This window comes from Thunnus thynnus, chromosome 9 (genome assembly GCF_963924715.1).
Source record: "Thunnus thynnus chromosome 9, fThuThy2.1, whole genome shotgun sequence".
Classification (NCBI taxonomy): Eukaryota; Metazoa; Chordata; class Actinopteri; order Scombriformes; family Scombridae; genus Thunnus; species Thunnus thynnus.
Window position 1 is genome coordinate 31,601,921 of NC_089525.1, and position 21,424 is coordinate 31,623,344.

General features: G+C 40.2%; 1 protein-coding gene across 1 annotated transcript in view; it reads right to left on the reverse strand.

The window, feature by feature from the left end:
• The window catches only part of LOC137189917 (complexin-2), a 63,213-nt gene extending 43,322 nt beyond the window's left edge, over nucleotides 1-19,891 (reverse strand). Inside the window, exon 1 of the mRNA XM_067600046.1 lies at nucleotides 19,785-19,891. The gene's annotated coding sequence lies outside the window, so the exon portion shown is untranslated. The remainder of the gene's footprint in view (nucleotides 1-19,784) is intronic.
• Between the last annotated feature and the right edge of the window lie 1,533 nt (nucleotides 19,892-21,424).

The window sequence follows — 21,424 nt, forward strand, 5'->3', positions numbered from 1 at the left end:
ACAGATCACATATGAAACAAAAAAATCAAACACCCATCAGTTTGTCAACAGAAAACTTTCCGATGATCATCAAAAATTGTTAAAACCTGACCAAAAATGTTCTTTTCTTGATGCAGCGTCACCACTTTAGAAATGTTTCAGCATCGTGTTTATTGGGTCAGACCACCCAAACTACCAAATAAATAAACCTTTGTGATATCTAGCCATGCCGAAAGTTTCAGTTTTAAGTGCAGAAGTTTTTATATTTAATTTTCATGAACCATCTTTGACAGATTGGATTAAAACATATTATTTCCGAGCTTTAAAAAATCATTAAAATTTCTTTCACCTCCATTGTCTTGAAAGCTGAAACTCTATTATTTATTTATTTATTTTTATTTGGATGAACTGATCCTTTAATTGATTGACTGCAGTTTGTTATACTGCCGTTTAACACACACAAATATTAAATCCACTCACTCGGAGAGAACCGTCATCAGAGATGTCAACGAACATGATGAACAGCGGCTCTATATTTCACTCTACCGTCTGGAGACTCGCTCGAGGGAATTCTGATCATTTGATGGCCCCGAAGCTAATACAAGCTGTAGCCACAAGTCACCTGCTAACAACTGCAAAAAGCACCTTCACCTTCCCAGTCAGCATGTGAAAGCCCCCCCCCCCCCGAGGCTAAACATCTGTTGTCAGGCCTGCAGACGTGCACACATCACTGCTGGAAGATGGCAGAGATGTGGACTAATGGAAAACTGATTGATGTGCTGTGGTTGAAATAGTAGTAAAGGTGCTAAAGGTGGTGCTTTTAAAGCTGCACTAGTCAGTAGTTTTCTAATAACTCTGAATCAAGAAACTATGTGTAATTTGAAAGGATTATAGGTTGTAGTGACAAACATACTGAGAATTCTCACCAAGTCTGCATCTTTACGGAGCTTTTTAGCTCATAGTTTTGGTTTTATAGCACATTTACTGTGTAGTTCAGTCTCAGCTCATTGACTCCATGACAGTTAATGCAGATCTAAATGTTCAAACTGATACTGAAATATCAGTTTTCTATCTCACATCAGGTAGTTTATGCTCCAACATGATTCCGTCCCATTTTATACTTTCTACACAAAATGAAGCAGTTTCTTTTTGTGTGTTTTTAACTTTAATATGTTTAATATTAGTGGCTAAATAAATAGAGAATGGAAACAACATGCAAACATATTAACTTTGACTTAACCTGAATCTATACTTCCTTGTAGCTGTAGCTGCTTCTATCCACAAAAATGTGAATCATAAAACCAGCGGATTACAGGTCAATGTGTGAGTCACACATTTTATTCTTAGGTTTAAATTAGTCTGAAAAGGTCAGTTTCATTTCAACATGTTCATACTTTATCTGTCAAATATTCACATGATTGTGAGGGAGTATATTCATGAGAGAAAATCAGGTTTTAATGGCAGCAACTGGAAGTGGAAACTGTTAACGCCACACAGCGAGGAGACGAAACACAATAGCAACAAATGTAGGCGAAAAAAGGTTGGAGGAAGCTGGAAGTGGACTGGTATGTATCTGCCAAAATGTGATGACATTGTTTTATTTCACAGCCCAATAAAAGAACAAAACATAAGTGGAAACATAAACATTATTAGAAGCCAAAAAAATATATCCAAGAAGTGAATTTCCAACCCTGCATAGACTGTATCATGCTGTGCGAGATGCTTTGGATGAACCCGTCCGCCAACTGGAGGAGGAGAAGCAAGACGATACACTGAATTAGTAATAGCAAAGCCTTGTAGCACTGTGTTTGCTCCTCTTCCTCTGTTTGTACGGGCCGGAAGTCCTCAGAGAGACGAACGCTACATAATGCATGCTGAGCTGAGTGGTTTGTCTTCAGTCCTACTACGCTGTCTGCTCCGCTGGGCCAGGACAGATCGAGGTTAAAGCCACTTCACCGAATCAGGGCAGACATGTAGACATGGTCACGACACCCTTGGACTGAGGAATTTCTTCATGTGTCAAATGTTGATAATACTTGGATGTTAAACTAGAAGATGAGAATTGTGAACAGTATGTATGAAATGTATGTATAAATATATCTTATGGATACAGATAATTACATTGACACGTTACTAGGATGGTAAATGAACTACTCTACACAGCTCACTGTGATCCTGAAGTTATTTGTGATTCAGACACCGTTATTCAATAACCAGTGTTACAGTAGCAGTCAAGATAAACAGTAAATCATCAGCAAATAAATTGGCTTGTTCTGATGGATCTAATCTGATCAAACCTCTGATTTTTCTTTCTGTCTTTGTTGCCCAGTGCTCATGGCTGCTCAGCGCTTCTCTTTATTCCACACAAACTGGAAGAACATCACTTTGGTTGCCTCTTCATTCACATTTGTTCCTCTCTCTCTTGTGATTACGTGAAACAAAGCAGTGTCCTGAGACATAACTTCAGTCTGTAAAGAGACTAATTAACCCCCCTCTTCCTCCTCTGCCTCCAAACACTGCTACTGAGGGATCAAACACTGGTATTGAAGGACATCCAAAAAAAAAAAAAAAAAGCATGTGAGGAGGAAAGAAAAAGGGATGAACAGAGAGAGACACATGAGACTGGATGGTTTCTTTTTGAAGGGCTACTCCTAACACAAGGTTTGGTTGGTGATAGAGAGGCAGAAAACAGACATTAGTTTATATCAGTGCAGTTCCTGTTCAAACTGATCAACGGCTGACTGCTTGACCTCCAGCTGCTGCTTCAACGCATAGAAAAATGAATACAGTTGAAGTGAAGTAGAGGCCTGAAAGAAACTATTCTATTAGATACTACATAGATGATATAAATAACAGGCTGAGTACTCTAAGAGTAAATAAATGTTCTTTTCTCATTTCAAGTAAAACAAAGGCTGCATTTAAATATAAAATAATCCTAAAATAAAGTGGATCAATCATATCGGGCTCTTAGATCGTTCCTATTTTCTGTGCCTTCAGGTCAGATTTGAGTGGGTTGATTTGCTCCAATTATTTGTGCTTTTTCCAGTCACCATTGTCTTGGAGCATATGAGACAAAATGGTTTTGAACTTTAAAGTATTTGCTCCGTTTAACTACAGTCACTGTGCACTGGGCTTCCAAAACGCGAGTGACCTACGCTCAACAGTGTACTTGAACGCCTCCTGTGTAGTCACTCGCTTGCTAATCTGCTAAACGTGATGCTAATGCTACCCTTTCTGTCTATACATGGAGTAAGAGTGTCCGTTCTTTATTTAAAGCTCTGTTTTCGCTGTCTACTTTCCTCTTTTTAGAGCACTTTTCTCTGATTCTGTGTCGATCAGCAGAGCCCTGACGCTTCGCCCTGCACCTGCACAGAGCGGAGCGGTTCATTGAACGCTGGTTTATTCAATACCAGCAACCACAAAGTTAGGTTGTTAAAACAGATACAAATACAAATACTGGGCTCTACTGCACATCCCTATTGAATGTATTGATTGTCCAAATTGCACCAAATACGAGTCAATCTGATGAACGGTTCAAGAGATACACAGAGGACATACAGACATACAGAGATTCCTTCTTTTAGTAGATAGAAGAAGAGTTACTTTCTCCGGTGATGACCTTGATTTCACCACATCTGCAATTTAAGATCAAGAGTCTCGGAGACAGAGAGGAGTCAAATCCACTCGTATGTAAATCTGACTGAGCTGTGCTGCTCTTCCTTCAGCTATTTTTTTTCCTGTCAATAAGTGCTCATTGAGCCCCCCCCCCTTCACTCCATCAGGGTTAAGAGGGCTCTGGTAAGTGGCCAGCAGCAGCATGCTGTGTGGGTGGGAGGTTTGCTACGCCTGCCAGCTGCTGGAGTACAGTGATGAATGTTACTGGGAGATGGAGAGATGCACTGCAAAAAAAAAAACATATACCACATAACAGCAACGTCCGCAGACCCTCGTTGCACACGGTACCCCTCTCTCTGCCCTATTTCCCTTCCCTTATGCACTTTCAATTATCAAATAAGGGCAAAATATGACCCAAGAAATGTCTCAGCTACCACTAGCAGGATAATAAATAATAGTCAGACTTCCTAAATTATAATTTTAAGGAAATCAAATTAATATCTTAATTATTTTAATGGGGATCTTTAAGCAGCTTGTTCTTGTCTGTGAAATTGTACCGTTAGCTAACGTTAGCTAACGTTAGCTCAACGGTAGCGTGAGCTCAACCGGATCAATTTTGATAACGTGACTTATATTACATGATGTTTATCATTACTTTAAATAGATAATTACATTCACCACTTTATATAAATTCCACTTTTTAATGTAATGATTTGCATTGTAGACAGTAACGTTCTATCATCACCATATTTTTGATTCATATGATGCCAAAGCTATAATTTCCCAAAAAATCCTCTTTTGTTTAGAGTAATCGCAAAGGAAACAAAGTTATATTTCTAAAATAACAATATCAATATATTACACATATATATTATTTTAATAGTTTTTTGCAGCACTCATCGGGCATTTTTTATGATATCGTTTATCGTCCCCCTTGGATGGAGCAGTGACCCGCTATAAAAGTACTAATAGGCCCATTTGACCCCAACTAGACAATCCTGGCACGTTAACAGCTGCTTGCAACATTTGATCATTAAACTCCTGTAAAAGAGTCTGAACGAGAGCATCATCTAAATCCTGAAACTGTGAAGTTGTCAACATTTTGTTGTGTTTGAGCGTCGGGTTGGTGGAGAGGTGGGGGCAGTCTGTAATCAAGTTATGCTCAATATAGCTCTTCCGCTCTGACAAAGTGGATGTGACAGCAGGAACAATGGATGATTAGCATTAAATACACAACTCTGGTGCTCGCAGTGGGTCGCTCGCTGCCCCACGCCGACAGGAAGATCTGAAGAGTTTAAAAATACTGAGAGACCACAGGCTGCTGTCTGAGAGAAGCCTCATGTCCAATAACATTATTTAAAGAGAATATTAGCTAATTAAGGAGATTATTGCACACTGCAGGAAGTCAAGGGAAGATCTGAATCTTAAGTATTTTTCTGGTTCACACATTTGTATCAAGTGTGCAGTGTTCTTTTTTTTTTTTTTTTACTTGAATAAACAAATTATAGTCGCCTTTGTCGTTCTATGTCAACGCCTAAAAAAAGAGAGACAATAAGCACCCGTGTAATCATGGGTTTGCTGACAAGAGCAACATATTTAAGAAAAGGAAGCAGCACATAACTCTGATGCTATTTTCACTTTCTGGAAACACAAATAGCTTCATTAAAATAATAAATACTAAAGTCCCAAACCAAGCTGTTGATCCAGTGACACTGTTAGCTGATACAATTCTTAGATCTTTACTACTAAAGGGGTGAAAAATGTAAAGTTTGTCGTCAGGGTGGCGCTTGTTGTTACAGCACGGAGGCCGTTTTAGGGATTCTCAGACTCAGTTTGTCAGGCTCAGCTCAGCTATCATCAGTCAACTGTTTTTATACTTCGCTGTGAGCTAAATGCTCAACAAGCTTAAAGTGGGGATGTTTACATGTGAACAACTATTGGAAGTTTAGCATGTTCAGTTAGCAGCAAACAACAAGCAGAGTGTACGCTATGAGCCCCAAGACAATATGATTATATAGATTAATCAAATGAAAAGACTATTCTTTTTTGTATTAACAATGGATAAAATGATGGTGTGTAGCATTAAAAATAGCCCGCAGTGATGAACCCACTGAAAATTAATACCATCTCTCAATCTTTACACTGCTTTTTAGCCTCTTTTAGCTCATAGTTTTGGTTTTACAGCACATTTACTGTATCAGCACGCAGCTGTTTTCAACAGACAAGCTCTGATAAACCCACTGTAACGGCACCAAGCAGCTATTGAGCCAGAGGTGTTTCTAAGGAGTTGGTGGAGACCAAACCAGAGTTAAAAGGAGAGTGAAGATTCAACTTCAAACATCAACAGTCCAAAGATGATAAAGTTGCTCCATGTCTGATGGACTTTGACATATTTTTGCTAACATGTAAGCCACAACAACTCTATAAGCAAGTATTTTTCTGCCATTAAAAATGGCTCACAGCAGCTTTAAGCATACCTTAAGGCGCCTTTAGACTGTGCGATAAATATGGACGATGTGTCTCCACTTCCTGCCGCTATGCAAAAGTGAAGCCAAAATATCTCCTGTCTTGCTTGTGTGACGTCATTTGGATGTCAATCATGATGTCACTTCCCCTTTTATATCGTCAAATAACTGGTTGAAAACACACTTATCAGAAAAACTAGCATATATAGAATATACATCAGCGTGATAAGAACGACCCATAGAGATAGAAACCATCTTTGGGAAAAATGTAATGACGTCTACTTTGATTTTTTAGTTTGGCTCATGTCCCATCCACTAACATGGGGGGAGCGGGACTTATGACCTATACTGCAGCCAGCCACCAACCAGGGGTCGATCCAGATGTTTTGGCTTCACTTTTGGGGAATCTGCAGCTTTGATGTTTGAAAATGCAGCAAATTCACACAAATTTATTTTTTGTTTCACCTTTATCATTTTGGTTTGTGTGTCATGGACGTATTAAGAAGAACAAGTGTGTTTAGTTTCTGCCTAAACTTTATTTTAAAAAACTGCACTTACGCCTGCAATGTCACGCCAGCTATTCTGTGTCATTTCATGTCATATTCTGATTGGTTCGTTCGTAGACGTGGATTTATAGCAGCAGGCACACTGTGAGACACATTGCTTTTTAAATTTCTGACTCTTTGGTCGCCAAATCTCCAAATCGGTCATTGGTGAACAAGTCTCACAGTGAGATCTAAGAACACCGTTTGACAACCAAAGATTTCACCACTTTTCTCTCACGATTGTAAACTTTAGTCTCAGACAGTCCAAAAATCACCCAGTGTGAAGGAGCCTTTAGCTGCCACACATACATATTATAGGAATAACCAGTGCTTTGCTTTGATATATTTAGTGTCTTATAATTACTGCACCGTTTAACTTTCAATGTCTAACAAAAGAAAATGCTAAAAACATGGAGCTATAGTGCAGATGATCCAGTAAAAACAGAAACTTCACCATCAGCAACTCTGTCCAGTCCATATACTGTACAGCTTCTGTCTCATGTTAATTCTAGTTCATGACCTGTTTCTGTTTCAGGCCACATACAGACTCTGCTGTCACGCTGCCAACATTGTGCTGAACAGTGAAGCAGAGCCAAGATTTGCCCCGTTTCCTGTCAGTGACTGACAGCGTGAGGAGCTCTGTGATAAACGCCGTGACAGCCGTGTGTAAAACAAGACTTCAGAGGCCTCGTTACATTGGCGTCTCGCCAGAGCAACGTAAAGCCCACGACTTACGCTCTTGTGTGTGCAGCATACAAAGAGAACCGTGGCGTCAAAGTGTAGATAATTAAAACTCTAAATGAAAAGCTCAGCAAACCGTTTCAGCAGGACTTTGGTTTCTTCTGAATATATTGAAGGTATTTAGTTGGAATTAAGTGAATTAGCTCTGCTTCAAGGGGGCTACCGTGTGGGCCGGCCGCAAGTTATTTAACTTGTCGGTGGAACCTGCTGTGCAGTTAATTAGCTGGGGATTCTGGATGGTGGGATTCATTACATGGCTGATTGAACAATAAATCCGTGTGTTTTCTGAGGGGTGACATGAGGGGCTCAGTGAAGCTAAGGTCGAAGTGCAGAAACAGCTTTGTCCAAGGAGACCTGGAAACACCGCACTGATGTCTTTCTGAATTAAAAGGCCAAAATATATGAATTTATTGCATATAGGATCATAGTTTCATGCTCTGGGGGAAAGATTGTGGAGCCGCAGCCCTCCGCTGTCTCTGGTCTGCCTGATATCATTTACTTGTTGTAATTATTCCTTGTTTCAAGATCTGTGTTATCCAACATTTAAAGTAAAAATAACACTTGGAAACTTAACTTGGAAACTTGGAAGCATTAAGATAATCCAAACCTTTAAAGTTGCCATATCAGGTTTCATGCTCTGCTCTTTTTGTGGACAAGTTTCATTCACAAAAATGTTCCCAAAGAGTAAAAAGAAGAATATGACGACAGAAGACCTGCTCAACAGATGAAAACAGTGCCAGTAATGGTATCAGTGGCTCTGAAACCATTAGAAAATGATTATGAATCTAAGTTAGATGCTAAAAAACATCAAGTGCTCCATGACTAACATGAGAGGTGGTCATGTGACAGTCAAAGAGATATTAGATAGAATATTACAGCCTACAGTAGGTGATGTTAAACTGCAGTTAACAGAAGATGATGCTGGACAGAAACCTCCAGAAACAACTACTGCTGTGCCAGAAGATGACGATTAAAATCATAAAATTGAATAAACCTCAGTAAACTGGCAGCCATGATGATGATGATGAAGTTTGATTAGTTTTTATTCTGGTAAATTTTGGTATCCTTAAACTCCAACTTCATTCAGATTAAAACTTTATGATTACAGGTCAAGTGAGTGTTTTTTTCCCCTGTTGAGACTTTCTGTTCATGAGTCATACAGCAGGTCTGAACACGTCAAAATTTTCTTTTCTAGGAGAAAATTACAAGAAAAAGTACCAACTATACAATTATAACTAATTGTCGGTTCTTTTTCCTTTTCCTGACACTATAAATGAGACATCGCCTGTTGTTTTCTATTCTGTTTGGAACTGAATAGAAGTGACTGAGTTTAAGACGTTTGGCTGAACGTGTTTAATTATCTCAATGGTGCTTCATGTAGGTGGAACTGTGACAATTAACATTTCAGGGATAAAAAATAAGCGATACAATTTTCTTTCTTCTCTGTCTTTAACATATTAAAAAGATTCTCTTTCTCCATCTTAGATCAGTTACTGTAAACATTTAACACCAGAGACACTCAGCAAACTGAGATGAAGTCACTGCCTTTCCCTCCCTGCTGCTGCACAAGCTGCTTTCTCTCCCAAGTCAGCTGGAACGTCACCGATTGGCACACGCTAACGCGGTGATCCACGGCAACAGGTGCCAAAGGGTTGTTGCTGGGGCAACAGTGGCACTTTGCATCAGCTATAAGACACTGTTAAAGAGGGCAACAATACTGAGTTCAGATGAGTTCAACAGGCAGAAACCTTGAATAAACAGTGAGCAGGAACATCTACTGCTATTACAAGCAAGTGCTGCCACAAGTATTGATGTCGTTACTGCTGTCGAGCTGCGCAGGTTTCCCCGGGTATATAAAAACTGATTTAAAACTGTTCTTCGCACTTGTTTTGGCAGGAAGTGAAGAGGTCAACGTGATGTCCTGTTATTCTGACGTTTAGCTCACAAAAAGTCCATTAAATGTCTGAGTGGCCATTAAAAAGAATTACATGTCAAAATATTTCACCATGAGTCATCTAATGGGAAACAAAAGTGAAATCTATCACAGGTGTGAGACACATAATTGACCAGCGAGGCGTCAGTGACTCAGACAGTTTTTAGAATGAGTCATCAATTCAGAGCTGATCAGCGAGATGATCCATCAGCTGCACAGCCAACCGAAGCAGACACAAGACGAGTAGACTGAGAGAGAAGCTAACAGACAGACAGATATGTCTGTTACAGATATGTAAAAGCCCCAAAACCAAAAGAGGAGAAAGACCCCCGGAGAGAAGACTGACAGGTGAACCAGAAGAGCTGCTGCTAAACTTCAGCATTTAGTTGACACAGGAGATAAAGAGGCTGTCTGACTCCTCTCCGAAGCTTCCTGACACATCATATCCATACTAGGGATGTGCAGAGATCCCAGTATTTGTATTTGTATTTGTATTTGTTGAGGCAGCAAAATTATTTGTATCTGTATTTGTATTTGAATAAAAGTGGAAAGAAGCTTAAAAATCCTGTTTTTGTTTTTATTACACTTTTAATCTTAGAAAATTATTATGATTACTGAGCTAAAACTTTACTCATCACCTCATTGCAGCCAGACCTATCTATTTGTACACCCATAACAGAGACAGCACACCGTGTAACATGTAGGGAGGAACTTCAAAGGTGATTCTTGCTTTGCACTTTTCATTTATTGCCTATTTTTTACAACCTAACTTCGTTGAAAGGAGAAGGGGAACAACAGTTTCACTTTGCGTGTGTCAGTAGCTCAGCTTTATCTCTGGGGAACACCCCCAACAAATCATTTTTAAAATATTTGTATGAAACAAATATTCGTATAAAACTCACTATTTGTGCTTTGCCGAATAATGTATTTGTATTCGGGCACACCCCTAATCCATACTGACCCTCGCCTTTTTATAAAAGATTTCAAGATTTGATGTGTACACACAGACATTCACATATATACCTTACATACTGTTCATATTCTGACCCTTCACAGTATCTCCTCATAATTAATCTCTATGCCAAACATCTGAACCACAGATCTATTTTTCATTCACAAACATTGTTTTTTAGGTTTTACACTAGTTATTTATGGAGAAAAAGTATTCACAATCACACTATATTATGGTCTCATGTTACCTGAAACAGGAAAACATAACAGCTAGCATGATCGCAATTAATTTTATTGAATGTGAAGAATGCAACATTTTGATTGGTGATTAATAATTGTGTTAATAAATATGGGTCAACTTTAACATGGAGCATCCTCTACGTACAAACATGTATCAGATGCACAAAAATGTTTTTATAAAAGTTGACATATTTCCATTTTCTGTATATTCTGGGTCATCCTAAGAAAATTAATACAATTTTAGGTTAAAAGAACAGTGTTCAGGGTATTTTTTATTACTCTTAAATGTAAAAATTTGACGGTTAAGTGATTAAAAAAATCACAAGATGGCAAAGTTCAACTCTGAGCTGAACTTTTCACCCTGCATGAATATATTTATACTCATGTTGTTTACAGATCATGTGATCGCATCGCTGTGTGTTTTCCCATTGGTCGTGTTAAAACCCGTATCCGCTCCCCTCCTGGTGGTTCGGGCTCGCTCCAGCTGAGCCGGGCTGCGGCGCGAAGATAAGGCGGTGGCTGAGCCTCCTCAAAGCGCGGCGTGAAGCTCAAACCGCATTATCTGCATAACATTTCAACAAGATTAAACACTCACACATCCAGCCACTATCAGCCCCCTCTGACAACACCACCGCTGGATTAAGAAACAGTCGCGGCGGTCAGGTTCGCAATGAGTCAAGTGGGAACCAGCAGAGGAGAATCTGAGCTGTGTGTGCGGTGGTCTGGTCACTGAAGGAGGAACTAAGATTGGTTCCTGAACGCCGTCGAGCTGAAAACTTTCATAGATGATAAAACTTTCAGTGGAAATTAAGAATATTTAAATCTCACAACAGCCAAAGTTTTTCAATTTACAGTGAGATGACAATAAGGTTTGACATGAACACCAGAACAGTTATTACATTGTTCAGCCTCTATAATAAAACTTGAAACTTAATGCAATAACAAACGGAGTGATTGTGTTTTTATCCTAAAAGGTTTTTCATGATTTTAAGCACTTCATGCACTCTTCAAGAGAAGCCAAACAAACAATTACTTGTTTACATTTTGTCATCGGTTCAGAGCTGCAACGATTAGTCGATTAATCGATTAGTTGAATGACAGAAAACTCATCGGCAACTATTTTGATTTTGAATAAATTAGTTTAGAATAACAGACAAAACTATTAACTTATTGCAAATTGTACAACAGGAAGTTTCCTGCACTTGTGTAACCCGAACAGGTGACTGTATTTCCTGTCAAACACTCTGCTGCAGCAATTAATTAATCAAAAAGCCGACTGACAGAAAATGAATCAGCAACTATTTTGATGATCGATTAATTATTATAAGTAATTTTTTAGCAACGATGCCAAACATTTGATGGTTTCAGGTTTTCGGATTTGAGTATTTTGCTGCTTTTCTTCATCTTACATTTTACTAAATTGACTTTTAGACTGTTGGTCGGCCAAAATAAGACATCTGATGACATCACCTCAGGCTCCAAAAAAAGATTATTTGAGTTTTTTGAAGTTTTATTGACTAAAATGATTAATTGATTAAATAACTGGAAGATCAAATCAATAATCAAATGGTTGCAATTAGTTCTAATACTGTAGTTTAGTCTCCATTGACGCTTCAAATCAGAGCAGCACAAGTGTTTTTCCTGCTGTTGTTTAATGTCATTGTATCCGATCGTTGTCTGTAAATCTTCCTCTTAATCTCAGCAGCTGTGAAATCTAAAACCGCAACAGCTTCGTTACCCTGATTGACCTTCATCAGTGAAAACTAATCAACCACAAACTGGCAGACGAATGCTGAGAGAAAGACGCCTGCAGCCTGTCTCCAACCCTGAGCCTCATTCTCCCATGAGGCTTAGCATTTCCTGAGCATCCTAGCTGTCCTCCTGTCATAATTTTGTAGATAATAGATGAGACTTAAATTTTTTATATCACCATGCACAGACTGAAAGGCGATAAATGAATAAAACAGTAAATCTGCCCACATGTATGTTAGACGCAATACTTTTTTTTATCTTTTAGACTAAACCTTAGCACGAACCGAAATGTTTAAGAGTGAGTGTAGTGAGAGGTCTCACAGCAGGGAAACTGTGAGATTCACTCTAAATAAAGAGCTCCAGGAAGCCTAATTGAAGGTATTTCAGTTCACAGTCGGTTATTAATAATGCATCTTTCATGAATTCCCTCTGACGTACTGTCGCTCCTGCGGTGAGAGTCCTGCAGAGTGAAAGCATGACGAAATAAACACACACACACACACACACACACACACACACACACACACACACACACACACACACACGAAAATGTTTTGCAGCTGTTTTTCTCAGGTTTCTTCCTCACATTGCTCAACTTGTTTCATTTGCTCATATTTGGAGGATGTATTGTGATGAAGTTAACAAACATGGTGTACTGGGGTTCGTGCAAACAAAAGAGTGAGATTGTTCCTTTTATTTCGTTTTCTCAGTCAGACTTGAGCACTTGAGGGAAAATGCACAGATGTCTCAGTTATGCTTCTTCACTGTGTAACATGGTTGAGTCCTTTTAACTTTACAACAACTGGTGTCTGCCTGTGATCGGAGGCGTCCTCAGATCCGCCTCACTGGAAACGTCGTCAGACCCCTTCACAACATCAGATCCCCCAAAAACAAAACTGTTAACACATTCACAGATATGTATATACACATATACAATCAAACAGATGTTGATGTGAGTCATCTGGACAATTACAAGACAACTTCCAACCACCGCAGACAAAATAAACACAGATATGGTGTACTACATATCTGTGGTATATTGTAGTAGTATATCACGGGAAAAATTGAAGGTATTTATTTTATATTTTTATTCCTGCTTGCTTTATCATCAGTATACCTACTGTATGTGGTCTGTTTATCCTCATGCCGTGGAATCAATAAAGTGTTTTATTATACTGGTTTTGAATCATATTCAACCATTATTATTATAATATTATCCAGGTTTCTGATCTTCTGTGTCACGTCCGTCATTTCTGAGTTACAGCAGCAGTTGACAGTGAACTCAGCTTAGTTTTTCCAGTTGCCCAATCAGACTGGGATGACTGTATCTATCTCCCGGCTGCTGGGACTCTGCTACAGTTACTGTGTCCCTCTGCTGGATTTGGTTTCTCCATCTGATCACCGGTAATCGAAGACGTGTGTAACAATACAATTCATCCTACACAGTGTCTTTTACTTTCATTTCAATATCAGACACTTATTTGAGGTATCAAATACTTCCTGGCAGGTGATGTATTTTATAGCAAGAAATTAAGATCATTTGCCTTCTCAGGTGGATTTTGCGACTCGGTTATTAGAAGTGATACGATAGCATCGAATACGGTTTGAATAGCGTCAGACTGGTTATCTTCCCCCCCTTGTGTTTTCTTGTATTTCATCCATTTAATTTCTTCACTTAATGTGGGAACAAATTGCGAACAAGTGACGGAAAAAAGCCTGAAAGCCAGTCGGACCTGGACGAGGCTCGTCTGGAAGGATGCAGTTCCAAAATAATTTACTCAAGTAAACTGGGCTTAACTGGTATGAAACTTCCCTAAAGTCTCTGACACCAGGATATGATGTTTACATGCATCAAACACATCATTATAACCAGGATGCTGATGCTAAATATATAATATGTATATTATACTAAATGCACTCAATCATAAGTGACTAAACAAACATCAAGCTGCACAACAACAAAAAACAAAAAGCTGCTCTAACTATCAGAATGATTGACGGATCTTTGAACACGACATGTGTCGCACTACATTTAACATTATCTGTGAGTCAGTTTACATCAGGATACGTCTTTAAAACATATGATTAAACCTACACTTTAAATTAATTTATATCAATCTGCTCATCTATGATTTTAATGATTTATATGTAAATATTACCTCTGATCTACACAGTTAAAGCAAGTTCTGTGTACCTTTAAGGATGTTTTGGGGGCAAAGTTGCTTGATTGACAGGTGTCTCAACCTATTATGATCAGACAGGGTGGTTACCAGTTCCTTATCCCACCTCACCTCCATCCCATGTGTCCAAATAAGGATTTTCTGACACCAGTAACTGAAAACAGTAAATACAAACATCTGGATTCCTTGTTTTCACTGCAGCATTTCAAGAAATCTCAAAGTATGCCTTCAGTTTGGAGCGACAAGACAAACGAGGGGGGTTTCCTCTCAGCATATGTGGCTCATACACTGAACCACGCACCGGCTGGATGACTAACGAGAGCTAATGGTGTATCAGTGCAGCGATAGCTCGCATGTATAGAAGTCTGTTTATGGCAACAGCAGGATGACAGACAGAGAGTGAGAACGCCAACACGCCGGGTGAATGTTTCTATGCTCCTGTCACTCAAACCTCTCGCTGTTCGAGAGCACAAAGCCAGAGATTCAACAAGCGATGCTCGAGATTTATTCATTTGCAGAAAAGGTTTTCTATGAGAGATGCCGTAATGATAATGGTAGCTCATTCTTTTCCTCACGCTTGTGTCTTTTCCTCAAGTCAATGCAGCGACGACAGCCCACATACTGCTCATCGTCTGCTTTGGTTGTTGATGTTTTTCTGTGGGATTAGTTGTAACGGCACATGTGCCTTTTGCTGTTTTTTCATGAGAAACAGGAGCCTTGTACAAAGACAAAGGCAGAGGGCCGTGACAGAGAGGTTTACCTCAAAGGTCAACGGAACAGAAATGACAGCGATACATGCTTTTAGCAAAACAGGACATGAGCTTTGAAGTCAATTATTTTCTCTGGCTTTGCAGGGCTGATCTGCTCGTACTGTATCAGAGCCTACGTGGAGCCGGATTCGCCACAGATCGCAGGAATCCTTTCCAGAGGGCTTAAAGGTAACAAATCTAATGACAGCAGAAAAAGGGAACGAAGAAGAGGAGATGAAATTAGATCTCAACAGATCTGAACTTGCAATAACTGACTGAGAGGACGTACAGTATGAGTACCTCTGCTCTGATACCCCTTTTCAACCGAGGCAGCTTTCAGCCAACAGAACCGGCTCCAGAGCAGCACCAACATTTTGCTTTACACACACAACCACTGCAGCTCCTCTAAACTGTGTCTACACGTCAGGGCTACAGCGGCTCAGGAGGTGACACATGGGCACCGTAAGACCTGTGAAATTTCTGACGCCGGTCGAGTTTGTTGATAGTGAAGACAAACCGGAGTCCAGTGTAGGTTTTCATTTCAGCTGCTGACATCACCACAATACATCAGACACATAGATCATACATGTCATGCTTAAATTACGGTATATTCTCCATGGTAACAACAAGATTCATTTCATTTTGTGATATAGAGTGATGACAGGCGACTCACATACTTACAGAGCAGCAAGAAACTTCTATTCAACCTTTTCTCATCACTGAATAAGGAAACAACTCCTGTGCAGTTGTTTACGTTCATTCATTCACTCTGAATCGTAGTGAGCAGAGGGTTTGCTAGATGTGCACTTCTTCAGAGGCACATACGACTGTCAACAATCTTTTATAGCATCGGACAGTTGTAGGAAAAAAACACAAGCAGCCAAAGCTGACAAATCAGTTCTTCTCCATATTGTCTCTCTGTCACTGTCATAGCCCCGGCATGTGGTAAAAATGTTAGCTATGTATAGCTTGGAAGCCCATGAACATACATGTAGGTACACTGCAACCTCTTATTTTCAACTATAAATTCAGTTTAAGGAAAGATTCAGTAACCTGCTGTTTCTCACTAACACATCTCTGCTGCAAACACTGATGAATGAAACAAAGTAAATTGCACGTAGTGGGGTTTACAGCGGGGGCAACACACACCGCTCGCTTCTTCATGCAAGTGTTGACACATCAGGAAATCATTTACCAATTTCCCACAATCAACACTTCAGAAAAAGACTTCAACAAATCATCTCCCTGGATCACAAAATGAATCCCAAACTGCTCTATAACTGGAATGTTGAAAAACACCGAAAACTAATCACTCGTTCCTTCGCTCGGGGACTAATTGTGCTCCAGTTTTACTCAAACTCTGGTAACAAGTTTTAAAAATATCCTGCAAACTGACAAGACTGGAAAATACCAGACTGCTTTAAGGACAGATATTAGCCTCAAGTGGTTCACATTATAGCCTAAACTGTGTGCAGAGGACGCTCTTACTGTAGTGTTTGCTGCACATTTTCAGATCACTGACTTTCTTTTCTAACAGCCTGGAGGAACGATAAAGAGCACGTTACTGGATGCTCTCATCATGTCCGCGATGCTGTTGTTGTTATGATTCTGTTTCTGGTTACTGTCCAGATACAGTATTTGTGTTCTTACAGACTACTGTATGTTTATTAGGTTATATGTGTTGGTAAGAACTCAGACGTACTTAATAAAGATGACGAGTCGGGGAAACTCTGTCATGCTGGTGTTATTCTGAGTGTTATGATTTACTGAATATCAGGCAACAGTTTTATCATCTAATGTAAATATTCATTTTTCTGTTTGTTTGCTGAGCTCTCGTACAAATAAGAACTTAACATTTTAGATATTAGTCAAAAGTCATCTGCCTGCAGTCATCACTGCAAATCAGAGGAAGTTCAACCTGTAATTTAAACCTGCATTAACTGAACACTGATATATCATCAGCATCTAAGTTGCTTATTTCCACATCCAGCAGTTATGGAGCAACATTATCATTAATCTGGAGTCGTGTTTCTGTCCACCTGGTGAATGTAAGTCCAATATTCACTCTCTTTTAGCTCTGTTTTTACTCTCTACCAACTCCTGAGGGAAATATCTGGCTCTTTAGCTGCTAAATGCTCCACTATCTTCACCAGCTAGTCTACAGCTAACTGTGTCTCTTTGCTGTTCTGTGCTGAGCAGGTAGTGTACAGTGGCTTTTTATAGCTTTTTCTCTGAAAACAGCTGCCTGTTGCGGCCGACAGCAACACTATGAGAGCGCTGAGAGTGAACCAGAACAGTAAAGTTGCAGCCGGACAGATTAACAAGGAGCTGGAACTCGCTATAAAGCTCCATAAAGCCGAGAGGAGCCGCAGAGTCACTGATAGGTTCATCAATATGAGACGGGGCTTGAGATAAATCAATCACATTTTCACAAGAGGCTGTGCTTTGTCTGTAACTGCCAGCTGGGACAAAATACTGCTAATGATATCATAACAAAATGTAATATCAGTCACATCATTACAGTGAACATTTATTGTTTTTAATTCAATTATTTCAATGTTAAAAAACTAAAGATTTAACATTAAAATGTTTCTAAAATCCATGTTTGTTTAATGTTTGTCTTTCTGACAACACAGCTCATAAATGCTCAACAGCAGCTGCCGCAAATATCAGATGTCGCAGCTTCTCTCCTGCACCTGAACGCAGCACAGCAGCCGCATTGAGATGGAACAATAACTTCACTCTGGTGGATCCCGTCTAAAGTTTAAAGCCTATAAGTTTATTCTCATACTGTACTGGAAATATACATATAGAACATATAGAAAATATGAAAAAAGACCCATAAAAACATGAAACACATTGATGTGCTTTAGTAAATGCATGATTTGGTGGGCCATGCAAGTCGTCATCATGAGAAATATACTTGTATTTTTGACATTTCACTGATAACTGTCTGCTCTCTGACTTCATCTGCAGTTTTATGATTGCCTACATATTTCATGATGGTGACCTTTTTCTAAGAGACATTAGGAGAGGATAGTTTTCCTTTTCTCGCCCCTTTCTCTAACTACAGCTTGATTTCCGGTCTATAATCTGCTCCTGCGGGTGCAAAAAATTGGTCTTTTTGATGGATTTCTGTCTGTATGATTGTTGGATGTCGGTGCAAAATTCTCTAGACGTGTTTTGCTTTTTGATGGGGAAGAATATCGAACGACAAAAATGTGTTCGCAGCAGAAAGCAAAAAAAGGTTTTGCAGAAAAAAACTATGTTTTGTTTAACTAAGATGTCGAAAAGTATTGTTTTGGTATCAGTACAAAAACTCAAGTACTGTGTCTGCAGTACAGACATCCAGCCCTGCCCTTTGCTTCTCCGGGTATCAGAATGAATTGAAGGTACTGAAAAAATCCTCTACATCGAGCCAGTTTTTCACAAGATAAACCAAACTGTACTGAATGAAACCAAAAATGCAAACTACATGAGCAGCGATGTTTTTTTTTTTTTTTTGGGGGGGGGGGGGATTTTCCTTTAAATGTGCAGTAAAGCTGTTTTATAGGTTACTATGGCTCAATCCTGTCTCTGCACGTGATTGGCTACAGAAAGATATTTGCATCTCACACCCATTTACACACACAACCACCTCTCAACACTATCTGTGACACACCTTTGATTTCTAACACTGTTTCCTTGATGCGCACGTAAACACACACACACACACACACACGCACACGCACACACACTATGACAGCCCCTCTCCCCGGTGCATTACATTACATAAAGCTAATCAATGCACTGGCTGCTATAAATAATTCAGGCTCTCTACCATCCATCACCAGCCGAGATGCTGCTGCTGCTGCTGCGGCTGCTGCTCGGTGCTGGTGACGGCACTGCAGAGGACCGGAGCCGGCCAGGCCCTCCTCATTCAGCAGCGAGGGATCTGCCTCATCCTTCATCAGTGATTTTCAGTGAAAAGCACTCAGCTGCAGCAGCATCCTCTTCCTCCTCCTCCTCTTCTTCCTCCTCCCCGCCTCATCATTCGCACCTACAGGCGCGATATGGCGGTGAAATGGGCAAGAAGATGAGCCTTCACCTGGATGAAGAGATAGATAACACCGAGCAGGAGGAGCAGGAGGAGGAGGAGGAGGAGGTGGAGGGAGTGGGGAGGTATGATCCGCAGCACGCCTTGATGTTTGGTAACCCCGGGTGCCCAAACTGAAATATGAAACCGTGATTTTTAGACAGAAAGCGCGCCTCTCCTGCCGGGCTGTTTCCGCATGTTGCATTAAAGCAGCCCGCCAGGTGCACCTGACTGATACCTGCAGCCTGCAGACCGTCTGTAGCCTGTGTTGATCTCCACAAACACACTCAGAGACACACACAGCAGCAGTTCACGCCTAAAAAAAAAAAAACCTATGCGCACCCTCTCTCTCTCTCTCTCTCTCTCTCTCTCTCTCACCCCTCATCTCCATCCTCACACCGTTAACATCATCCGAGCTGCAGCACAAAATGCAAATCACTTCCACCAAAGAAAAGAAGAAAAACAAACAACAACAAAAAATAACGGAGCATTCCCGCCGCCCCTCCCAACAAGGCTTCTGTGATGGTTTTGGCGCACGGTGCGTTTGGTTTTTACTGACCTGATGCGTCTGAAGCGACCGAGGCGGCGAAAGGGATCCCGACCAGTCTGCAGCCAAACCACCGTTTGATGCCTGTCCTATATCCCCCCCTCGCTCTCTCTCTCTCTCTCTCTCTCTCTCTCTCTCTCTCTCTCTCTCTCTCTCTCTCTCTCTCTCTTTGTCTCTCCACCACCACCCCCTCCTGCGCACTATTACCTCACAGCCTCCATCCACTCTGTTCCTCCAAGATAGGAGCGAGCAAGAAAGCATATGGCGACAGACTCAGCAGCGAAATGCCTCAATACTAAACCAGAGAATCAACAGTTTTTTATGCATTAAAAAGAACAAAAAACGAAGCAAACAGCATCAGGTCTACAGACACTGATAGCCTGGTGAAGTCATTCATAATCAAATATATATTTTACGGGCATTAAAGTCCTCCTACGTTTACATATATGTTTTCTTCTTGTTCCCACAGTTGGATGTTTGAGCTTCACTGTGCAGAATGATGTATGTGCACAGTTTGACACTAGAAAAAGATTTCAAGTTTATTTTATTTATGTAGCACTGTAAAAGAAAAGAGGTTTTGCACCAAACTGCTTCACAAAGACAGGTGTATGTAAACACATACAAGCATAAAGACATATACGTGCATAACAGATAACAGATAACATGTTTAAGCACAAATTAACACCCAAGAAATCAGATAGAAATAAAACAAATTAAACACAGTTTAAAGCCAGAGAATAAGAGTGAGTCTTCAGGTGCATCTTAAAAGCAACAGTTTCTCTTCACTCACCAAAAATCAGATTTTAGGGGACTATGAGCAGGATTTGTGACATCACAACTAGTTTGGAAGCTAATCATAAGTAAGCAAATGGACCAGCTGTGATGCCTCCAGTGCACAAACACTGAGTATGGACTTTACAAGTGAAGTAGGAGACATCTTATAGCCAGTGGTTCAACTTTTTAAATTAAATATATTTGCATATTTTGAGATTTTGAAATTTTTAATGAGGTAGAAGGAGTAGATGCCATTTTACACACACACACACACACACACACACACATTATTGTTCCAAGCAGAGTTTTATATGTCTGGAGGGGATCTTTAAGGAAAGCAAACACACTGTAGAATTTAGCAGAGTAGAAGAGTTTCTAACAGAGCTGAAGTTAGAATAAGTCCCTCAATTTGTTTTTTGTGATTTAAGTGTCCAGTGCAGCAGCAGATACTCATTTGGCTTAAAATAGGGACAGAAGCTGTAGAGAGACAGATGCTAGCTAAGAGAACAGGTGGCGCTTCAGCTCTTTATAAATAAAAATAACACTGCTGCTGCTGCTGCTGCGTTCAGGTGTCGTCTGTCCGCCTGTTGTAGCTGACGGTGGCCGCTGATGTGAAGCCCGGTGTAACACTAATGCACTCATTGTTAAAGTGTCATTACCAGCCTCATTTATCACTGAGCAAACACACACATACAGACACTGAGCAAACAGACAGGACAGGTGCTGCCCGCCGCTCAGCACCGTGTCACGCTAACAACATGGCCGAACCAGCTGGATGAGAGCTCAACATCATCTCATGTTCTGCCCCAGAGAGAGAAATGCACTAAAAGCCACAAGTGGATTTAATTTTAGCAACGTGAAGCGTCTCAAAAACAGAG